Source organism: Salmo salar, unplaced genomic scaffold, assembly GCF_965601325.2.
Source record: "Salmo salar unplaced genomic scaffold, fSalSal1 ptg000384l, whole genome shotgun sequence".
In the NCBI taxonomy this organism is placed as follows: Eukaryota; Metazoa; Chordata; class Actinopteri; order Salmoniformes; family Salmonidae; genus Salmo; species Salmo salar.
Genome location: NW_027675369.1, coordinates 259,691 through 267,500, shown reverse-complemented (window position 1 = coordinate 267,500; position 7,810 = coordinate 259,691). Strand labels below are relative to the sequence as shown.

The following is a 7,810-nucleotide window of genomic DNA, read 5'->3' as shown; positions in this document are numbered from 1 at the left end:
AAACTGTAGTAGGGTCCACATAGATACTAGTCACGCTGGTGTAGTCTATAGCTGAGCTGGTTAAACTGTAGTAGGGTCCACATAGATACTAGTCATGCTGGTGTAGTCTATAGCTGAGCTGGTTAAACTGTAGTAGGGTCCACATAGATACTAGTCATGCTGGTGTAGTCTATAGCTGAGCTGGTTAAACTGTAGTAGGGTCCACATAGATACTAGTCATGCTGGTGTAGTCTATAGCTGAGCTGGTTAAACTGTAGTAGGGTCCACATAGATACTAGTCATGCTGGTTTAGTCTATAGCTGAGCTGGTTAAACTGTAGTAGGGTCCACATAGATACTAGTCATGCTGGTGTAGTCTATAGCTGAGCTGGTTAAACTGTAGTAGGGTCCACATAGTTACTAGTCATGCTGGTGTAGTCTATAGCTGAGCTGGTTAAACTGTAGTAGGGTCCACATAGATACTAGTCATGCTGGTGTAATCTATAGCTGAGCTGGTTAAACTGTAGTAGGGTCCACATAGATACTAGTCATGCTGGTGTAGTCTATAGCTGAGCTGGTTAAACTGTAGTAGGGTCCACATAGATACTAGTCATGCTGGTGTAGTCTATAGCTGAGCTGGTTAAACTGTAGTAGTGTCCACATAGATACTAGTCATGCTGGTGTAGTCTATAGCTGAGCTGGTTAAACTGTAGTAGGGTCCACATAGATACTAGTCATGCTGGTGTAGTCTATAGCTGAGCTGGTTAAACTGTAGTAGGGTCCACATAGATACTAGTCATGCTGGTGTAGTCTATAGCTGAGCTGGTTAAACTGTAGTAGGGTCCACATAGATACTAGTCATGCTGGTGTAGTCTATAGCTGAGCTGGTTAAACTGTAGTAGGGTCCACATAGATACTAGTCATGCTGGTGTAGTCTATAGCTGAGCTGGTTAAACTGTAGTAGGGTCCACATAGATACTAGTCATGCTGGTGTAGTCTATAGCTGAGCTGGTTAAACTGTAGTAGGGTCAGCATAGATACTAGTCATGCTGGTGTAGTCTATAGCTGAGCTGGTTAAACTGTAGTAGGGTCCACATAGATACTAGTCATGCTGGTGTAGTCTATAGCTGAGCTGGTTAAACTGTAGTAGGGTCCACATAGATACTAGTCATGCTGGTGTAGTCTATAGCTGAGCTGGTTAAACTATAGTAGGGTCCACATAGATACTAGTCATGCTGGTGGTGATGGTCCCCAGATGTGATGATTTATTCTGCTCTGTTTTATGTACAATCCTTATTTTCTGACTGTTTTGAATTTGAAGAGATTTAAGGTTTTCATATTTGATAAAATACAATGTCCATTTCCATGAATCATGATGTCTGGTGTTGATGTAACAACAGGTGGTCTTTTTAATCCACTATCCAGAGTCAGGAACAGATGAAGTAAGTTCTGCTACTGTTCAGTGATTAAATATATATACTTCTGTGAATATATGAACCATTTCCTTCAAAAAATAAACTGCTCACATTCTGGAGATAAACTTTGTAAGGACTGTGTGTGTTTTTGTGTAAATAGTTTCTGAAAAAAGTGTCCAGCTCAAACGCTGATTGTTGTTGTAAATGAGCGTTCTAAATGAGGGTTCTAAAAGAGCGTTCTAAATGAGGGTTCTAAACGAGGGTTCTAAATTAGGGTTCTAAAAGAGCGTTCTAAAGGAGCGTTTAAATGAGCGTTCTAAACGAGGGTTCTAAATGTGTGTTCTAAATTGAGAGGTAGCCTGACTGCCATTAGGTACCGAGATGAGATCCTCAGACCCCTTGTGAGACCATATGCTGGTGCGGTTGGCCCTGGGTTCCTCCTAATGCAAGACAATGCTAGACCTCATGTGGCTGGAGTGTGTCAGCAGTTCCTGCAAGAGGAAGGCATTGATGCTATGGACTGGCCCGCCCGTTCCCCAGACCTGAATCCAATTGAGCACATCTGGGACATCATGTCTCGCTCCATCCACCAACGCCACGTTGCACCACAGACTGTCCAGGAGTTGGTGGATGCTTTAGTCCAGGTCTGGGAGGAGATCCCTCAGGAGACCATCCGCCACCTCATCAGGAGCATGCCCAGGCGTTGTAGGGAGGTCATTCAGGCACGTGGAGGCCACACACACTACTGAGCCTCATTTTGACTTGTTTTAAGGACATTACATCAAAGTTGGATCAGCCTGTAGTGTGGTTTTCCACTTTAATTTTGAGTGTGACTCCAAATCCAGACCTCCATGGGTTGATAAATTGGATTTCCATTGATTATTTTTGTGTGATTTTGTTGTCAGCACATTCAACTATGTAAAGAAAAAAGTATTTAATAAGATTATTTATTTCATTCAGATCTAGGATGTGTTGGTTAAGTGTTCCCTTTATTTTTTTGAGCAGTATATATATAAATATAATAATAAGAGTGAAAAGTAGCAGCAGTGCATATGCTGGGTGTGAGTCTGTGGTGGCGTGTGTGTGTGTGTATGTGACATCAGTATGCGTGAGTGTGTTATGTGTGTGTGTTGTGTGTGTGGATCGAGACATGTGTATGTGTATATAGCCAGTGCAGGTAGAGTCAGTACAGATAGTCTGAGAAGCTATTCAGCAGTCGAATTGCTTTCAAGATAGAAGCTATCTTGGAGCCTGTTGGTCTGAGACCCGTTGCTCCGGTAGCACAGAGAACAGTCCATGTGCTTAGGTGGCTGAAGTCTTTGGCAATTTCCTGGGCCTTCCTTAGACACCGCCTGGTATAAACGTCCAGGATGGCATGGAGTTCGGCCCCAGAGAAGTACTAGGCTGTCCGCACCACCCTCTGTAGAGCCTTGTGGTCAAGGGCGGTGCAGTTGCCATACCAGACGGCGAAGCAGCCAGTCAAGATGCTCTCATTGGTGCAGCTTTAGAACTTCTTGAGTATCTGAGGACCAAATCTCTCTGTGTGTGTGTGTGTGTGTGTGTGTGTGTGTGTGTGTGTGTGTGTGTGTGTGTGTGTCTTTTTTGTTATTGTTTTTGTTTTGTTGTTGAAACAGAGGAGAGGAGACTCCGGCAGCGACGTCAGAAAATTGCAGTACATATTGTGCTGTTCTATCACGCATGCAATAATGTCAGAGGGAAAAACAGTGTTGGTTGTTTGCAGTAACTTCTTTGTTGTTGTAATCCCAAACGGATGTGGCAGTTTCACCAATTAAGGATTCCAGCTGTAGCCCTTTCCTGCAGTCAAATGACCTAGTGGCCTCAAAAAGGAGGATGGTTATGAACAAACCACTCCTACGAGTGGAGTACTTTTGTTTCAAAGTAGATTTGTTTGACTACCAAGAAACACTCTGTGTGACACTGATGTAGTCCTCTGCAGTAAAAGGTTTTTAAAGCAGGAGAAAGAGACGAGTTGGTGCACTGTTACCAGCCTTTACTCTTCAGCTGTATGGTTGCACTTTCACGTTGCTGTACTATGCATTACTGTACTATGCATCCTCTCTATTTTCGCTGCAGCACAAATCAGGATAGCTATGTCTGTCTATACAAAGGTCTTAGTCATGAATGTTTCAAGCTATTCACGTTGATTCAATCACTGCTATTCAATACGGAATCAACAAAGGTTTACACCACACACTGATTGCCAATCAGAGGATGGTGAACTGTCCCTTTGAACCAGGTGACTCAAATGCCTGAGTCATATGTGATCATATAACATTCAAAACCTCCTGAGATCAACAAGTTATCACATAGTCTTGAATGACAACTACAGGAATTTTGTAACTCTGGACGTCATTCATTTCTTTGATATTTTATTTTGAAAGAATATTTCAAATCCATTGCTCTGAGTCATAAGAGTTCATTGTATTTCAGTTGAATTCATTGTATTCACAAGTGCTGCTCCCATTGAGGAGCCTCTCTATCTATGTAAATAGTGTTGTGTATTTTTCCAGACCCTTAATAAAAAATTGTACTCTTCTGAATAGCAGGAGTCAGGCAAGTGGGCTGTGGACTTTCTTGACTTTTCTTGACGTCTTTTAGTTTGATTGACTCCACCAAGGGGCAAAGATATAATCCTGTCAACAGTTTAATTTATAGATTTGTTGCTTCAGAGTGCAATCATTTATGATGCTTACGCATTTGACCTTCACTGTCCTCAAACCTCTGTCAGACCACATACAAACAGACATCTGTTGTTAGATGTTCGTTACAAATATGAAATATTAAATCAGTGACTTTCTATATATTTCTGTGTTGGTATCAAAGCAGAGCACAGCTTGTGTGAGCAGACAAAGGTGCTCAGGCAGCAGTCTGGAGGACTGGCTGCTGGCTGCTTGTCAACAACTTTTCAATACATCTATTTATGACCTTAGTTTAACTGTTGTACCCCATCAGAATGCAAAATATAATCTAGTTTAACTCCATTGTTTGTAAACAATGTGAATGTAAACAAACACTGTATAGCCTCAAAACATGGTTAAAACTATAACTTTGATACCGTGGAAGGTCAGTCCTTGCATTCATAACTCTGTCTATAATTTTGAAAGTGGTTTCATTTCTCCAGTGCCATCCCTCATCCCTTTACTAAAACGTTGTTATGGTTCAAACTGCACATTACCATTGGCTACATCAGAGTGCTTCTGAGACAGGATGGAATAATTCACAAATGACAAGAGGAGAATCTACATAGTAAAGCACTCGTAGCAAAAATATCAATAACACCACTCTCAGTACAGATGCTATGACTCTACCTGACAGCCATGTGGTTGAAAATACAGTACATTCTTACCAGAGTGCCGTACCTTTAAAGAGATAGGGTGTGCTGTGGGGGACCATATGTTGTGTTGTCTCTCTTGTTTTGATGTGTGTTTTGTCCTATATTTATATTGTTTTTATTTTTTATTTTTAATCCCAGGCCCACGTCTCTGCAGGAGGCCTTTTGCCTTTTGGTAGGCCGTCATTGTAAATAAGAATTTGCTCTCAACTGACTTACCTAGTTAAATAAAGGTTCAATTAAAAATAAATATGGTGAGAGGACACCAAGGGACTTTGCAGATCATAATGAGGTATGGGGTCATTAAGTGGGAGGGGGTGGGGAAAAGGGTGGGTGGGGTGCTGTGACTGACCGAGAAAATGGGCGGAGGGCATGGGAAGGCAATGGGAGCAGTGCTTCCCAGGTCTGACATTGTGATGTCAGCGTAGTAATCTACCGATCAGCTGCATTCCCCAGTTGTCTCTCATTGTGGGTCATATGACCATAGAATTATGAATTAGAATACTAGAATAGTTATTTAATAGGATCTCTATACATATTATTCAGCTGGAGTGGACCGACAAACTCATTAGCTAGCTACATCGCCTCATGAGAAACAAAAGTCATTTCAGAAAATTAGTCAAATTAACCGCATGGGTGAGCTTACTTTCATTCAGAGCATAATTTAGTTACATGGAGAGTTTTTCTCCTGGAATTTCTATTTTGCATCAGGCTATGTCACTACATGCTGATTAGCTTTTAAAAGAGGATAATAAACTGTCTTTTCTCTGGGTATTGTTTTGCTATCTTGTCTGTGTAATTCAAGGACAATTTGACTGAGTGTGATCGTGGAGGGAAGACACTGTGCTGAAAATATACATATAAATAGCAACTGTCAGGCCCATTGACTGCACTGATACAGGTGGAGACTGTTGTATTATTCATTACATGAGCTTGAAGCCACAACAGACAGTGAAGTCATATGTTTGTCCCACTCCATTAACAGTCAGCACGCCATTTTAATTTAGCCTTCTGGATTTGAAGGTATGTGGGCTCCATACCACACAAATGCATTATAAGACAAGACAAACATGGACATGCTAGGGGGAATGCTTTGACGTTGCCAGATTATCCAAATCGGAAAGAAGAATGACCTTGTTATATTGCTATGAGATTGAGTGTGTGCATTTATATGACGTTCATTTATATATTGTTAACAATTATGTGGTAAGTCATTAATAGTTCACCACCCCAGTATTACAATCTAGTGATTAAAGAAGTGTTTACCTGGCTAGGTGGATCTACCGTTGACTGCAAGCTGTTGTTATTTTATTGTGATAAGTTATTATGATTGGGTGAAGCAGCCATGAATGCTCAGTGCTTACACATGAAGTGCAGTGATAGTGGAGGGGGGAGTTGACTAGGATGGTGCCTCCCTGAAGGCTGCGGCAGGGCCGTGGCAGGATGTGACCCATGCCAGGGCCCCTAAGCGATATGCTGCTACCTCATCAACTGGAGCTGGGCTGACGGTCGCCAGCGTATGCTCTCTGCTCTACAAGGGCATGGACTCTGGCGGGGGGATTAAGAGTGCACTGCCAGGGGTGGAAGAATGAGAGAGGAACAGAGTAGAGAGGGGGAGAAAGGAGAGAAAGGGGGAAGAGGAGAGAGCGAGTAGGGGAGGGAGAGAGTGCCCAAACAAGGAAGCCAGGGGAAAGAATACAAGCCACAGAGAGAGAGAGAGAGCTAGGTAAGGGTTAGTCACGTGTCAAACTCATTCCACAGAGGGCCAAGAGTCTGCAGGTTATCCCTCCACCCTTGTACTTGATAGATTAATTAAGGTCACTAATTAGTTAGGAACTCCCCTCACCTGGTTGTCTAGGTCTTTATTGAAAGGAAAAACCAAAAACCCGCAGACACTTGTGAATCGAATTTGACACCCCTAGGCTAGACGTTGTTGACTGTGGAGTTGTTGACTGTGGAGTTACTGGAAAAAGACTGACTGAGGGAGAAAAAAAGAGCTAGACAGTGCCTAATTTGTAAATCAGGAGTTGCCGGAACAAGTGAGCACGAGAGGGGGGTGACCTGCATTGCATGCATATCATCACATTTGCGTAGTGGCATAGAGCAGTAAGTAGAGGCATTTACAGAAGTTGCCCACATGGGGAAAAAAGGTTTGTGGCCTAGGGTCCAGAAAATGTTTGGCCTTTTTATAAACGCATTTAATGCAATTCTACGTCATTTTACGATTGGAGATTTTGGCACGATCTTTTTTTAATGCTGCGTTCAAAACAACTGGGAACTCGGAGCTGGGCAATCTACGACTTCAGACTTCAGTGCGTTCAAGACAACTGCGAAATTGGGGAAATAACGAGCTCCGACTGGAAAAATTTGTTTTGGATGGTCATCCAATTTGAAATTCCACATGGGGAACTCTGGCCTCTTCTAGAGCTCCGACTTTCCGACCTGACGATCACTGACATCATGATTCGGCTTATTTGTTTTCGAGTTCCAAGTTGTCTTGAAAGCACAAAATGATCGAAATGACAGGCAATTTAGACACGGACAAACTGAGAATCTGAGATCAATGAAAACGACATTGAATCCATCAATAGCCTAGGCCTATTTAATTTATTTCTCAACAGACAACAGTAACCATAACTTTGTCAAATGTATTTCAACCCTTTGCGCGGCTCTATAAGGACATTATGAATTGCAATGCTGGAGAGATGAGAGTTGCAGGCTCATGTCTATCGGAGTAGAGAGCGGGAGAGAGAGATAATAGAAAGTGAATCTCATTGTAGTGAGAGATGGGGGGGGGGGGGGATTAAAGAAGAGGCAACTCCAAAGAACTTTGATCACGTTTATTAGAATCTTTACATTGCAAAAAGTGACAATTATTTTTCATGCCAGAAGAGGTACCGGATCCGGACAAAACGAAACTGTTCCAAGACGGAGAGGTGCCAGATCCTGTTCCAGTAGGATCCGGCTAAAATTAAGCACTGGAGAGAGGGCAAGTGCTGAGCGATTAACCGAAATTTCGTATTTTTTTTCTCCGGTTATTCAACAACTAATTGACCGATGTGGGT

The 7,810-nt window shown here is 42.4% G+C and overlaps 1 pseudogene across 1 annotated transcript in view; it reads left to right on the top strand.

Moving 5' to 3' along the window:
* The window catches only part of LOC145875946 (E3 ubiquitin/ISG15 ligase TRIM25-like), a 16,635-nt pseudogene extending 10,298 nt beyond the window's left edge, over positions 1–6,337 (top strand). The window contains exon 6 of the transcript XR_014391371.1: positions 6,177–6,337. The product of XR_014391371.1 is annotated as an E3 ubiquitin/ISG15 ligase TRIM25-like (transcript). The remainder of the gene's footprint in view (positions 1–6,176) is intronic.
* The last annotated feature ends 1,473 nt before the right edge of the window (positions 6,338–7,810 follow it).